The 15,959-nt window shown below is 46.1% G+C and overlaps 1 long non-coding RNA gene across 1 annotated transcript; it reads right to left on the bottom strand.

The window, feature by feature from the left end:
- Window positions 1-9,017: 9,017 nt before the first annotated feature.
- On the bottom strand, window positions 9,018-12,897 carry LOC131908755 (uncharacterized). The gene is made up of 2 exons (XR_009378659.1): window positions 12,689-12,897; window positions 9,018-9,281 (listed from the first exon to the last, which is right to left on the bottom strand). It is a non-coding gene; the product is annotated as an uncharacterized LOC131908755 (long non-coding RNA).
- Window positions 12,898-15,959: the final 3,062 nt, after the last annotated feature.

The following is a 15,959-nucleotide window of genomic DNA, read 5'->3' as shown; positions in this document are numbered from 1 at the left end:
GAGACAGGGTTTCTCTGTGTAGCTTTGCGCCTTTCCTGGAACTCACTTGGTAGCCCAGGCTGGCCTCGAACTCACAGAGATCCGCTTGGCTCTGCCTCCCGAGTCCTGGGATTAAAGGCGTGTGCCACCACTGCCCGGCTTTGTGTGTTATTCTAATCCCAGATGACTGTAGCAGCTGGCACCAGTGTGACAAGCAAACTGTTTCCAGATACCACCAAATGTCTCCTGGGGGACAAAATTGGCGCTGGTTGAAAACCAGTGGCCTAGAACATCCGATAAGCACTCAGCGATAGCGCTGGATAATTCCACGAATGACAGGAGGTTCAGAAGTGAGGGCTCCATTCTTTCCGGGTTTTTTTTTTTTTTTTTTCTTTTTTCCTTTCTCTCCTTCACTTTCCTGTTCCAGGTTCTCCACCTGGAGCTTACAGAAGTCCCGTCCCAGGCATGGCTCTAAAATTCACAACGTTCACTTGGCAGCAACATCTGGAGCTCAAACACGATACTTTCCAACGTCGGGTGCTGTGAACATCCACGAGTTTCACCAATGAAGTTACTTGGCCTTTATTTTAAACAAAATCCATCTGAAATCAGGGAAGGGGCGGTTAGTCTTTTAAAAATGCATTTCCCACATAGGTCTTGGGTTGTCGCTTGTGCAGTTAGGGGACTGTGAGCATCCTAATGATTTTCCGCTACTCGAGAGAGGACAATTAACGAGGTCTAAACAGCACACTGGTCCCTTGCCTGTCTCTGCCTGTGACGCTTGACAAGAAGCCACTTAGGGAAAGGAAGTGATTCGGGTTTATAGTCTGAAGGGATAAAATCCATCCCGGAGGAGAAGCCATGGCAGAAGTCTGCTCCAGGGTGGCAGGCCTGTGCGGCTAGGACCGCCTCAAGGCACATCTTGGCGGGGCAGGAAGCAGAGAGCAGGTGGGAAGCAGGCTCACTCCTAGTGACCCGCTTCCTCCAGCAAGGCTCCACCTCTAAGGGCTCCACAACCTCCCAAAACAGCGCCCCCAGCTGGAGACCAAGTGTTCAAACAAAAGGGAGCCTTGTGGGACCCCTCAAATTCAAAACACAATACTGAGTAGTCGTTGACCCAGAAAATCTTCCGTGAGCGAGGGAAGTTACAAGCAACGCGGTGGTCTTGTTTTACAAATGAGGAAACAAACTCGCAGGGGGGTTGGAATCTGTGGGTGCTGGAGGCTCTTCCGCCTCGTGTGGCGATGCAATCTATGTTCCTGTCTGAGCCACACGGAGCTGTACCGACTTCTGTGAATATAGCTCAGCCAGCTCCAGCCACCGTGCTCAGCCACCACGCTGGTGGTGAGTAAAGGGGTGAGCATCTTCCCGGCTTCAGGTCTGTTTCACAGAAGGCCAAGATTACCTGCAGTCTTTTTTAGACAGGAAATGACGGTAGAGCGAGGGAGGGATTAGGAAAGAGCCCGAGGCAGACTGATAAAAGTGCAGTCAGCGTTGAAACTCATCAGCAGATGACACACGCAGATGGGCCATCTGTATAATGTCTTTATCCAGTATGGGGACATAGGCTGCTGTCAGGCCCCTTAGGTTGTAATCCAGATTTACTATTCGGTAGTTATGCGTTAATTCGAAAGGATCTCACGGGAGGATCTCATTGCATAGTCCAGGCTGGTCTTGGACTTGCAATACTCCCGTCTCAACCTCCCCAAAGCTGGGATTAAAGGTGCACCACACCACACCAGGCTGTCTTTGTTAGTTTCAACGTATTCTCGTGTTTATTTGCCCATTAAAAAAAAAATTGCACACCTATAATCCTAGCACTTGGGAGACGGAGACAGGAGGATTGCAACTTCAAGGCCAACCTGGGCTACATGGCAAGTTTGAGGCTAGCTTGGTCTACCTAAGACCCTATCTCAAAATATTAAAAAAATAGACAATATATTCTTGAAGTGAATTACTTTATTCTAATTTGAGTTCTTTGTATACTTAGATTCAAGTTATGACACAGACATGTTGCAAGATTATTTCTTTCGCTTCTTGTCTCACCTACTAATTTTGTCAACATTTTCTTCGATGAACAGAAATTGAACTTTTTAATGTTTTACAGCTAGATATAGTGGCATACACTTGTGATCCTAGTGCTTAGGAGGCTGAAACAGTAGCATCAGGAGTTTCAGGCCTGCCAGGATTCCACAGCATAAATAATGAAGGAATAAATAATACTATGACATAAATCATAACTGATATTTCTGGCTATCCCAAGCTTGTGATGACAGTCTTCCATCTTTTTTCTAGAAAATTCTAGCTGGGATTTTTACATTTAGTTCTCTGGTCCATCTCAAGTTTCAACTGAGTCTAGAATTAGCATGAGAAGATGGACAGACAGACACACTGAGTACTGAGGAGGTACCTGTTAGGGGACGGTGCAACGGCAGGGCGACTGTCCTGGAAGTCAGGGTCTGTCTGGTGTGGCACTCAACCATCCCCTCCTACAAAAGCTCATTGTAAACACTTCAGGTCTGACAGGCGTATGGTCCCTGTAGCAATCAATTCCCTTTGCCTTTCCATCCAAAAGCAGCCCGGGGCCAGGGATGGCCGAGTTCATAATGACTACTTAAGGAACTATGAAATTTAAATTTTGTGTCATTTTTTTACATTTCAGGGAATATTTTCCTGATTTTTTTTAAGCCATTAAAAATGTCACAACAATTTTTAGATTTGTGGACCACACAGAAACAAGCAGCGGCTGGATTTAACTGGAAGCCTCGGGCCATCATTGGCTAACTCCTGAGCTACACGCAGCAAACGTAAGGACGAACTGTGGAAACCGCAGGGAAGTAAAGAGAAGTCTTCTGTGGAAAAGCGCAGTACACATGGGTGATCACCATGGATGGGATCAAAGGGAATCAAAACCAACCTCACATTCATCACCATGGCTGCTAGCAGGAAAGAAGGGGAGAAATAGAAAATATGGTGTTTGAGGATGGCTGTGGAGAAATTGGAATATTTGTGCATTTGCTCGTGGGAATGGGAAATGGAGCAGCCACTGTGCCCAACAGCAAAAAGGCTGAGCAAGGAACACAATGTGATCCTGAAAATCACTTCTAAACATGCTCCCAAAAGTGTTGAAGGGCAGGGACTCATACACAAACACTGGGAATGTGGGATGGCTCAGTGGATAAATGAAGGCGGTAGTAGCCGCCAAGCATGACGACCTGTGTCCAACCTCAGTTAAGGCTCCCGAGACTATGAGGTCAGCTTTCTTTGTACCCATTTTACAAAAGAGGAAACGGAGGCCCAAGTGTTTCATAGCTTACCCAAAGTCACTCAGCTAGTAAATCACAAGATTACAATCCAAGCATTCTGGGGCTGGAGGTGTGGCTCAGCGGTAAGGGAATTGCTGGGCGTGCCTGAGGCCATTCCATCTCCAAACACTGCAAAACACAAATGAACACACAGCAGCTTGACTCATGGGTGGCCCTGCCTGTAAATATGATGATTCTGAACTAGTAATCTAGCCCTGGTTTTGATTCCCAGCGCTGCATAAATTACAACTGTAATCCATCTGAACATTCAGATGGAGGAGGCAGGAGGGTCAGAAGTTCGAGACCATCCTCAGCTATCCATTTCCTGTTTTGTTAGGGCAGGGGGAACAAATATTAATGAATCATGAGGGCTACATTCACAAACTATCAAAGGCCTGAGGGGAAGGACCCCGGAAACACAAGATAGTGATTGAATCTTCTGGAATTTTCTCTAATTCTGAAGACCCAAGTGCTGTGGAATAATCCTGTTGTTCACTGTAAATATGTATTACTCTCATTGGTTAATAAAGAGCTGACTGGCTGATGGTTAGGTAGGATTTTTTTTTTTTTTTTTTTTTTTTTTTTTTTTTTTTTTTTTTTTTTGGTTTTTCGAGACAGGGTTTCTCTGTGTAGCTTTGCGCCTTTCCTGGGACTCACTTGGTAGCCCAGGCTGGCCTCGAACTCACAGAGATCCGCCTGGCTCTGCCTCCCGAGTGCTGGGATTAAAGGTGTGCGCCACCACTGCCCAGCTAGGTAGGATTTTTGAGGCAGAGAGAATGCTGGGAAGAAGGACGAAGTTGGAGGAGATGCCATGAGACGCAGAGTGAGCAAGATGGGAAGTGTATACATGAGGTAAACAAGGCTCGGGGCAGCACATAGATTAAGAGAAATGGGTTAATTTAAGTTATAAGAGCTAGCTAAAAACAAGTTTAAGCTATTGGCCAAGCATTTATAATTAATATTAAGTCTCTGTGTGGTTATTTGGGGAGCGGCTGGCAGGACAGAAAAGTCTGCCTGCACCCAAGAACGTGTTTATTTGTTCATCATTCCAACTTAGAAAACTGTGTGCTCAGAAAACTGCCCTTCAAATTATGGGACACATGTAAAATATAGAACGCACTTGAGAGGGAGGCTGCCCTGCAGGTACTGAGTGAGGCCTGAGATTCCAATCTGAATGGTGATTCACTTCACAAAGTATCAGGTAAAGAAAGAATGCTCCAAGGAGCAAACACCCATGCTTGGATCACACTAAGCTTTGCTGCTATCCCTTTTCACCTCACAGAGGACAGGGACTTTGTCAAGTACTACCACAAGGCTAAAATGCACCAAGGTTGGATAGGACCTCGAGCCTCCCGAAGTCCTCTCCAACAGACAGCCAGGACATGGACATAGTACAAGTCCATATTTCATGTTGACCCTAAGACCACACCACCAATGACAGGAAGTCTAACAATTCACTAACATGTGTGAAGAGCTCCCATTGGCCAGGGCCTGGCTTGTGACTTCGAAGGACATTGACTGAGCACATCTAGTCCCCAGCACTCTGCATGGCGATCCCTGAAGGGCCTCCATGCACACAGCATGGGAAGGAGAAGAGGTTCAAGGTCAGTCACGGGGACTCTGGAACTGTTCTGATGAATCACGGCCACAGCAGCCAGGCCTGTCATTGAGGACGTGGTCATAATTATCATTGAACTTTTCTGGAAGTTTTTGGGTTTTCTGTCTACTGGACTTCTCACCAACAGTTCTTTGACAAAATTTCCCACTTTTCATAACCAGGATTTTGACGTCGTGTTTCAGGCAATGGAAAACTTTCTAATCTCAAGCAGTGAAAAGTAATCTGTAGATAGTCGAAGAACACACAGTCAGCGCAGGGTCGTTGCTTCCCTGCTTGACCCCACAGACCCCACAGGTCCAGGCTGGAGGCTAGGAAAGCTGTCACCCACATTCTCATGTCTCCTGCCCAAGCGTCAGCCCAAGTTCCAAGTCCGAGCCTCACTCTGTCCCTCGCCCACAGCATGCTGGGAGAGGAGGAGCAATCTGTGTGGTCGGTAAATGGACACACTGCGGCCTGCCCCTTGCACGCTTGGAAGGAGAAGCCAGGCTCTATTGCTGGTGGTGCACCAGCCTGGCTTTTCTAGGAACCACCCTGCATAAGCTGGTGGGAGCCATCTCAGTGGGGTATCAGCGGGGCCACCCTCTGCTCCTTGTTGAGAGATGAGCCTATGGCCAAGATACATCCTGTGACTCCAGCTGTGCTGGACTGTGAGTGCCCACCCAGTGATGACGTGTGAAAAACAGCTGCAGCTCCTCCCTTGCGAAGGGGAGCTCCTCCTTTTCATTTAATCGTGCTTTGATTTTTGTCACTTTCTTATTTAAACATGGTTTCCTATGACTCAGGCTGGCCTTGAAGTCACTCTGCAGCCTAGGGTGGCCTTGAAGTCTGAACTGTCCGAATCTGCCTTTTTAGTGCTGCTGGGCCACCGTGCAGGGAGTGGAGGAAGCCTAGAGTGAGCATAGACCTGAGTGAATGTGCACTGTTGTCATGGGCGCCACCATGTCTGGGGCCCCATAGCCTTAGACTCAGAGAGATGACAAATTCTTCCTCGGGTCTGAGTGTCAGTGTTGACCGTGTGTACAGGAAATGTCCGCCATAGCTTTCTCCCCCAGGATGTTTATGGCCTAAAGTCTGCTCCCCTGTTTTTTTTTTTTTGTTTTTTTTTTTTTTTGAAAAAAAAAGGGGGGGAGTGCTGTGGGATGTTCTGTATGGCAAATGTGTTGCTGATTGGTCAATAAATAAAACACTGATTGGCCATTGGCTAGGCAGGAAGTGTAGGCAGGACAAGGAGGAGAATAAAGCTGGGAAGTGGAAGGCTGAGTCAGAGAGACACTGCCAGCTGCCACGATGACAAACAGCATGTGAAGATGCCGGTAAGCCACGAGCCATGTGGCAAGGTATATTTATAGAAATGGATTAATTTAAGCTGTAAGAACAGTTAACAAGAAGCTTGCCACGGCCATACAGTTTGTAAGCAATGTAAGTCTCTGTGTTTACTTGGTTGGGTCTGAGCGGCTGTGGGACTGGCAGGTGAGAGAGATTTGTCCTGACTGTGGGCCAGGCAGGAAAACTCTAGCTACAAATGGCTCCCAACGTGGGGCATGAACCCACAACCCTGAGATTAAGAGTCTCATGCTCTACCAACTGAGTAACTGCTCCACAGAGGTTAGAGGAACCTGTACCCTTGATCCAAGTGTATACCACAAACCCTGCCTCCTTGTTTATCTGGATGTAACAACCGTACCTGCCTCCTTTTGCAGCTGTATGAAATAACCTCCCCCCATTCATCTCTATAAAACCAATATGGTGGGGTTTCTCCAGTAGAGAGCCTAGTCCACCCAAGCCCAGGTTTTATGTGTGTCCACATGTTCATCTGTCTGTATTTTCTCCATTCCCTCATCACCCCCAGTCAGGTCCATACTTGGATCCATATTAGACATGGCATTACCATAAACACTTTACACTGGGCTTGGGACGGAACCCAGGCTTTGTGTATGGTAGCAAACACTACCAACTGAGCTATATTGCTAGCCTGGTTTTTGTTATCATTATTTTTTTAGGTTTCACTTTATTATTTTTCATTTGTGTGTATGTGTGTGCCTGTGTGAATTTATGTGCACCAAATGAATGCAGGACCCCGTGAAGGCCAAACGGAAGTCAGATTGCTTGGAACTGGAGTTATAATTACTTGTGAACTACCTGATGTAGTGCTGGGAACCAAACCCAGGTCCTCTGCAAGAGCAATAAATGCTCTTAACCACTGAGCCACCCCTCCAGCCCCTGTCATTCTTGAATGTAATTGACCTATAATAGTTACACATGGAGTCAGGCATGATATAAATACATGTGCACAGCATGTTGTCATCAGATTGAAGCAGTTAGCATGTGTGCACCTGAGAGTATCGCCATTCCTTCTGTTGGGGAGGTCCAAAATCCTTTCTTCTAGCTGTTTTGAAATATACTACAAATCACTGTGAGTCACCCTCGGGTATTCCAGAACCTTTAGACTTACTGATTGTAGCTTCATACCAACAGCAGTGGCTCTCTATCCCCCCTCCCCTCTTGCAGTGGTTCTCTATCCCCCCTCCCCCTTGCAGTGGCTCTCTATTCCCCCTCCCCGCTTGCAGTGGTTCTCTATCACCCCCTCCCCCTTGCAGTGGCTCTCTATCCCCCCTCCCCCTTGCAGTGGTTCTCTATCATACCCTCCCCCCTTGCAGTGGTTCTCTATCCCCCCTCCCCCCTTGCAGTGGTTCTCTATCACCCCCTCCCCCTTGCAGTGGTTCTCTATCACCCCCTCCCCCCTTGCAGTGGTTCTCTATCACCCCCTCCCCCTTGCAGTGGTTCTCTATCCCCCCTCCCCCTTGCAGTGGCTCTCTATCCCCCCCTCCTCCCTTGCCTCCCTTCCCAGCAGCTGGTGACCACTGTTCTCTGAGTGAGTCAGATCTTGCGGGACCTGTCTGCCTGGCTAATTTCTCTTCAGCAGAAGATTCTTGACTTTTCTTGCCCCCCATGCGTGCGTGAGTGCTTTAGCTCTGGTCTGTCTATTTCCCTCCGTGTCTCTTCCTATTTCTCTATTTACTTTTTCTTTCTTTGTCTTCCCTTCTCAATCTGTGAATCAACATCAATCCATTACACTCTTTCAGCAAGAGTTGAGAAAGATAGATGATAGATAGATAGATAGATAGATAGATAGATAGATAGATGACACAGATCACTTTGCAAGAGAAAACACCAGCTCTGCATCTACGTACTTCCTGTATTGGAATGTTGGGCTCAGTGTCCTTAGATAACAGCTACAGAAACTGAAATGACAGGAAGACTTTTGACTTTGGGGTCAAGGAGGGTTGATGGCTCCGTACTCAAAGCCCATGTGTTCTTGAGTCAGATAGTCTGGGTATAAAACCTTTGTCACTGTTTAAGTTACTGACTGATGTGGAATACATTGAGTTCCCCTGCCTCTGTCCTCCAGTATTAACAGAGAGTCCTCCTCCCAAAACTGGTATGAATACATTGGTGGGAATGGTAAAGTTTGGCTTTCATTTCACTCCTGATTCTTCCAGAATCTTCTGAAAAATGGACAGGAATGTGGATTGCAGAAATGATGATGCTGAGCTGGATGGTTCCGAGGAAGACCTTCTCTGGGAAGGATGTTTACTTGAAAGATGTTTAACCAGCTGTTTTCCAGGAAATAGTCCACTTAGCCCACAATAAGCTCTAAATTTTATTGACTCACCAGAGTTGAGGACTACAAAGAGAGGAAAACAAAAATGATGACGTAAAGTTGCACCACAGGCTGCATAAACTCTGTGGTCCACAAGCTTTTCTCAGGATCTGAAATTGGAAGCATTTCTCATCTCCTCGAGGAATGACTCAAAACCATCGTCAACATTCTATTGGAGGCTAAAAAATGAAGTTGAATAATAGTGACCATCAGAAAACAAATATGGTGGGTAGAATCATGAAGCCCAGCCTCTCCTTGAGAAATTATGGCAGGTAATGGTTGGTAAGGGGAGGGACTCACGAAGGCCCGCCCCTCCCTGAGAAGCTATCAGCGTTAACAGTTGTTGGGGAAGCAGAGACATTTTCTTCAGTGGTATGGCCCATGCTCCTGTGAGCAGCCCTGGTGTATTAGTTTCTTTTCTATTGCTGTGACAAAACAACATGACCAAGGCAACTTACAGAAGAAATAGTTTATTTGGGGCTCACAGTGCCAGAGGGTTAGAGTCCATGATGGCGGCGTAAAGGCATCATGACAGGAACAGCTGAGAGCTCACAACTTGATCCATAAGCAGGAAACAGAATTCACTGGGGATGGTGGGAGGCTTTTAAGCCTTGAAGCCCACCCTCAGTGGCACACCTCCTCCGATAAGGCCACACCTCCTAATCCTTCCCAAACAGTTCCATTGACTGTGGATGCCATTCTCATTCAACCACCATACCTAATAAATATAAAAAGAGACATGAAGTCAGAAGGTCTAACTAGGGAAAGGAAAAAAAGTGGACATGGGAAGAGAACAAGAGAGGCTAATGGGGTAAATAGAGTCAAAATAGTTTATATACATGTATGAAATATTATAATGAAGCCCATTACTATATGTAATTAATATATGCTAATAAAAACATCTTTTAAACCTATCAAATTTCCTGAGGACCCTGGAGAGCCACCTAAAGGCTCAGAACCTGGGTGCTTCTAGTTCTGTGGCCTGAAATGGTCCCCCAGTAAGAAGCCTCCCCAGTTCTCCCAAATAGAGCTTCCTCTCACTGTGGTGGGAAACATCCCCCCTACATCCTGCTCCTCTAGGAAGCAAGCTCTCTCCCTGTCCACCACGGCCATCCTCTCTCAGGGCGCGTCTTCAGTTTCGTTCATAACTTTCCCTGTGTTTCAATCTTGCTGTTGGATGAGGCATGGTCAACTTCATTCTATCCTGAAACAAGCAAGCCTCACCCTCATTCCCTCCCCAACGCTGTTTCCAGAATTATCTCTTATAAGTAATTCTCCTTGCCACACAAGCTCTGCGAATCCGAGTCCCAAGTAGCTGGAACTCAGCTGCCAGTCCAAATGAACAGAACAAGCTACAGGTAAAGAAAGTGCCACCAGGCCTGAAGGACAAAAAAGCTTTCTTTTCACCTCTCCGCCTCCCAAGTCCCCATCCATGGTCTTTTCCCTTTTAGCTCTACACACAGGCTTTTTATAATAATGACTGATAACCTGAGTCTCCCACATCCTGGTGGGGGTATTTGGTTTCTCTCTCTCTCTCTCTCTCTCTCTCTCTCTCTCTCTCTCTCTCTCTCTCTCTCTCTCTCTCTCTCCTACCTGCCTACCTGCCTGCCTGCCTGCCAGCAAAATACAGAATAGCATTTAATATTCTCTCTCTCTTTCTCAACATCATTTACACATCACTTTAACTGTGCAATTCAGTGACTTTTAATTTAAAAGAAAATTTTTCCCTAGCTATTTCTTTGTGTAAATGGGGCCACAGGGTGAACACTCTAACCCCAGGCCTCCCTCCACTTTGAAAAATGGCCTATAAATAACACTTTCTGTTTCACAACACCCCCACACACACACCAAATCGCAGCTGTGTTCATCTCCTGCCATTTACAACTTACTTCCTGTGTTTTGATTCTAAGCAGGTTCTTAGAAGCCGATGGGTCAGTTTCCCCAGCAGCCAGGATTTTTTCTGTGTGTTGGCATTTTTGTTGGTGGTGATGGGTTCGGCTTGGGGTTTTGTGAGTGTTTATTTGGTATCTTCAGTTTGTTAGTACACCATCTGGGCTAACTTGAGAGATGTGAAGTGTACCCACAGAGGCAGGGCAGCACGCAATATTTGGCATTTAGAGCTAGGCTCACACAACCATGGCACTCTGCCTTGTAGCTGATTAAAGGAGCCTGGGTACTGGGTAAAGATGGCCACAAGTTTCCTTTCAGCGTCAAAATCATAGTGTGGCCTTTGACTTAACATCTTTGAGTCTCTGTTTCCTCGCTTGAAGAACAGGAATTAAAATAACTGCTTTAGGAGGTTAGCTTGGGGATAATTCACATGAAAGCCCCTAAAACACACTCAGATAAAAATAGACAGCTGTAAATGTTCATTCTCTGTGAGTCTTGAAGAACTTCTCTGGTGGCATGAGAATTATACTACTGTCGGTATGCGTAGAGAAAAGCACAGTGCCAGCGGTTAGGAAATGAGCACCGTTTGATTATTCCCTCCACAGAGAGGCAGCCAGGCTTGCTGTGTCGGCAAGAGGGAACTGTGGACTGGCAGGGCAGTCAGGTTAGAGAGAGCCAGATACAAGACTGCAGATAAATACATGATTACAGATCGTGCAAGATGGGCAAGGCACCTCTGAAGTGTGTGTGTGTGTGTGTGTGTGTGTGTGTGTGTGTGTGTGTGTGTGATTCAATTGAAGAGAATATATATTTATTGCTGGTAGATTCGTGGAATATAGGCATAGAATTTTTTTTCTGCGACAATCTAGAGTGGTGACAGAGATGTCATTTTGTGACATGAACAAAGTAAGCAGCACAGGCAGATCTCCCACTGTCAACTTCGAGTGTCCCTGTGAAATCTGAGGTCGCTAAGAGAATCGTGTGCTCTCTAATTGTCCTAAATGTCACCGGGCTTTTCCTGACCATGAACTGAGAGGCCACTGACATTTTCATTAGAACTGTCTTTGCTATACACAAAAGGCTGTTAGTTAATGTAAATAAATGATTGTCCATTGGAAATATTTATCAGGCTAAACTAATTAAACATTAAATGTAAGCTTATACTCGAAAAGACAAAAGGTCACTTACAAAAGTAAGAGAATCCATGACGCCTTGCTGATTGTTGCCAGCCTGATTTCACGCACATTTGACAAGAGGGTAATGCTTCCTTCCCTTCAACGGGTATTTATTAACTGCCTAGAGTATATCAGGCAGTGTTCTGGGAGCTGGTAGTTAAAATAAAGCTCTCCACCAAGATTATAGGATTTAAAATTTTTATTTACAATAAATAAAAAAGCAAATGGGTAATATTTCTTCTCTGGAAATCTTTAACAGTACCATGTAGAATGATCTGGCGAGACGGCAGAGGCCTCTCTGTTTGCTTTGTTTTTGTTACAGCCTTTATTTTAGATGTTCACAGAGAACCCTGCAGAGGAACTGACTCAGCTACAGTCTCCAGGAAGGAAGGAAGGAGCCGAGCAGACATGGGAGCTAAGAGCGTTCCCCATCATCAGAACTGCAAGGGCCTTGATACATGCCGACGGAGGCCGAAGGTAGACCTCAGGTGTCCTTCCTCAGGTGAGGTCTCCCTTGTTTTATGAGACCGGGAGTCTCTCACGTACCCTTGAACTCCTGGATTGGCCAGCCTGGCTGGATTGGCTAGCCTGGGTGACCAGAGAGTGCCAGTGAGCACCTGCGCGTCCGTCCCCAGCACTGTGGTTACAAGCACACACCAACAAGCCCGGCTTTCTTATGTGACCTCTGGGGATCAAACTCTAATCCTTGTGCTTACATTTATTGACTGAGCTGTCCCCAGCCTCACACACACACAAAAAGATATTTTTATATATCAAAAAGCGGGAGGAAGCACCTAGCATTTCTAGTGGTAGAAAATGAGTTTTGTTTACACAAGCCCCGGTACCAAGGAATAAAATTTAAAAGTAACTTCTTATAGAGGTGTATTCAATCACTATAGAAATTGTATTTACAGTCCTAAAAATACCCCGTGAAATATATATTCATGTTATTATGGTATAAAATCACTCTTGTCTATTGGAAATTAAGTAAGCAAATGTACTTTGGGGATGTAAGGGAAGATACTGAGACAAATTTTCCAGCTGCCTCTAAAACACTCACCAGTAGGAGGAGCACTGTGCTAAGGAGGAACCAGGAAGACCAGGGAGGGAAAAAACAGCCTGACTGTTGGTTTTCCATTACCGGCCTTCCAAAGCTCTTCGCTGTTCCAAACCTCTGGCCTGGAACCTGAGGGGCTGCTGGCTAACGCGCCCCACATCCTCATCCTGCCTCCTCCTTGGCGTTCACGTTTTCAGCTCCCACCCTGTGGATTCTGCTTTAAATATCTATTTTAGAGCAGGTCATTTTCCCCCCACGCCTGGCTGAACACCAAAAGAATGTCTTCTTTCTTTTCAAGGGACCTGAGGGCAGAATGTTCTAGAACACAGGTGTTCAGCCTCAGGCAACCTCTCAGCTGACATTCTCAGGGACGTTTGGCTGTGCTGAGAGACATTTTTTTTTTTATTGTCCTGATTATTGCAATGGATATCTAGTGTGACCAGGGAGTATTTATTGGCTCTTCTCCCCACCACCAAAAAGAACCGTCAATCCCATGATGTTCATGCTACCAATAGTGAGACTCCTGGGTGTAGAAGAATTGGTAGAAGTAGAGAAGGAGTATTAAGGACATCGCTTATGTGTCTAAAGTGTCTGTGCGTTCCTCCTACCAGAAGCAACCCAACGACATGTACCTCTGTGATGCTAGCTCCCAGCTCTGGTTACTCTCTATGGCTCTTTAATTCTGAGAGTGTGGCCTCAGCAGTCCCACCTCACACCACTGCACAATGAGATAGAGGGAAGCTGGAGGGCCGGCTCAACCTTGATGCACAATCACAAGAACACAAGGCTTGGAAAAGACTCAAATCCTTGACTTAATTCATTAGCAACAGGCTCATCTGCATCTATTATTCAGCATTCAGGAACAAAGTAAACTTCTCTCCTGAACCTTTTGTTTCCAGATCAATGGGCAACAAAGGCTATGCCTGTCCCATTGACACAGTCTTGATGCTCCTCAAACAGAAGAAGGGCCGTTAAAACACACAATGATGGAAACACACACTTAGGAACCGTGGAAGCATTCTATAAAAGTGCAAGAGAGCCTTTATGAAGAATAGCCAAGCATCCTCTTTATAAACACAAATAGGCCTTTGTTTCTAACTGATCATCTCTCTGTAAAACAGAATTGAAGGGTGAAGAGCTTGACACCCTGCAATTCCTGAGTCTTCTAGAACATCGATGCTCAGCTTTTTAGCACTCAAGATGGTTGCCTAGTCCCACATCAGTTCCACCCAAAAGGGAACCTTTTTTTCTTTTTGCGCTGTTTTTTCAGCCACCATCGGGAAAGACTCAAAAGAGAGTTAATTGAACCCTGAGCATTTGCAGCATTCCAACCCTGACCCAGGTTTCTTCTGCAAAACACCACGGGCACACAGCCTGGCAGGAAACAGATCCTGCTCTCCAAGTTAGCCTCGGATAGTAACCTGGGAAGTTTGAGACTTCTGCATGCTACAGTACTCCTCCCAGCAACACACACACCCGTTCAAATGGCCTTTGGGCTTATTTTATTAACTCTGAACTGCCATGGCAGTTCGCAATCAAACACAAGAGTGCTTTAGTGACACAGTGACACCCAAGGAAGGAAGAGAAGCAAGCTCCTTCCCTGGTCCTCTTTATCACTCCATCCTCACGCTCTGGTGTATCTCCCATTCTATCTCAACCTTGCCCAATCCCCTCTGGTGTTCCGGGGCCAGCTGAGATGAGTGTCTCCAAGAAGCATGTGGAAACTAATGCATTCTCTGCTACACTGTATTTTTCTCTCTCTTAACCCTTTTACCCACCAACCTCAATCCTCTCCTGAACAAGAAAACACCATGGCAGACATCAACTGGATAGTTCTGTTAGAAATAAAATAACAAAATCAAGCTGAAAACAGAAAAGCTGGTTAACTAGCTAGGGGAGAACTCATGAAGAAGAGAACAGTCAGATTTTTTAAATTATTATTTAAATCCCTAGGCCTCCCCTTTCTCCTGCTCCAAACACCAGGGGCAGAAAACTAACAGCAATAATCAGATGAATACACACACACACACACACACACACACACACACACACACACACACACACGTTTGTATTTTAAACTGTGAAAAGATACAGGCATTCTGCCCAGGAGAATTTAGGATAGCTGGGGGGAATCCTTTCCCTAAAGTCCTAGGCTGCTGCTTACTATTCAGTACTGGCCTGACCAAAAGAGAAAAAGAAAAAGAAAGAAAGCGAAAGAAACAAAGTTGCCCAACCGGTTTGGCTGCTTCCGCAGCAGGCTGGAGAGAAGTCAGCAGCAGCTTATCTCTGTTAACTGCAACTTGGGCATTCTTCTAAGTAAACGGTCATTTCAATGCTACCCCATCCTTTCTACTGCAGGCTTTGAATTCACTGTCTTTGGATTAAGCTGCCTCCATGGTAACAGGCTGGACACACTGCCCTGTCCACCCCCATCAGACCTTTCTGTGGCCACCGGGAAAGGGCGGGGGAGTACTTGGAGACACTCGCCATCGAGACCTCGGCTCTCTTGTCAGATCGTAACCGAATTGAGAAATTTCCTCTGGGCCCCGGTCGATCAGGATTTTTGCTGGTCACTTGCACACTGTGAATTCGACACCCGGGCGCGTCTGCCTCTGCATTCAGGAAGTGAATCAGGGAGAGCTCTGCCTCCGAACCCTTCTGCTCCAACGCTCACTAGAGACAAAGTGCAGAGGGAGTCGAGTCAAACTTTTGCTGGCTCCCTTTCTTCCTCCAATTCGGACTGAGCCAACTTTCTTTGGATGCCTTTTAAAGATCGTTCCTAACTCAAAGGCAGAACCCTGTTGCTTTTTTTCCCTTCTTCTTCTTCTTCTTCTTCTTCTTCTTCTTCTTCTTCTTCTTCTTCTTCTTCTTCTCCTCCTCCTCCTCCTCCTCCTCCTCCTCCTCCTCCTTCTTCTCCTTCTTCTTCTCCTCTATCTGTAAAGCTCAGGGTCTGGAAATTGAGAACAATGAGAAGCTGTTGGGTGAGAGTGTTTAAACCAAATGACTCCTTTATCATTACACACTTGCCAGCTTGTCTTTCCTCCTGCAGTCTCCAGGCTAAAACCCAAACAGGAGGGCAATAACCATCCTTGCATGGACAATAGCAGAGCCTGGATGGGCGCTTCTAGAGCCCCAATTCATAGCCAAGGAAAGCTAACAGTGATTCAATTAAGGCTGCCCTGTAAGACATACTCCAGACAGAACGGAGACATCTTATCTGTTTCATCTGCAGATACTACTGTAAAAATCACATATAATTAGGCCCTGCCCAGAG

This window comes from Peromyscus eremicus, chromosome 4, assembly GCF_949786415.1.
Source record: "Peromyscus eremicus chromosome 4, PerEre_H2_v1, whole genome shotgun sequence".
NCBI lineage: Eukaryota > Metazoa > Chordata > Mammalia > Rodentia > Cricetidae > Peromyscus > Peromyscus eremicus.
This window is presented reverse-complemented; position numbering and strand designations above follow the sequence as displayed.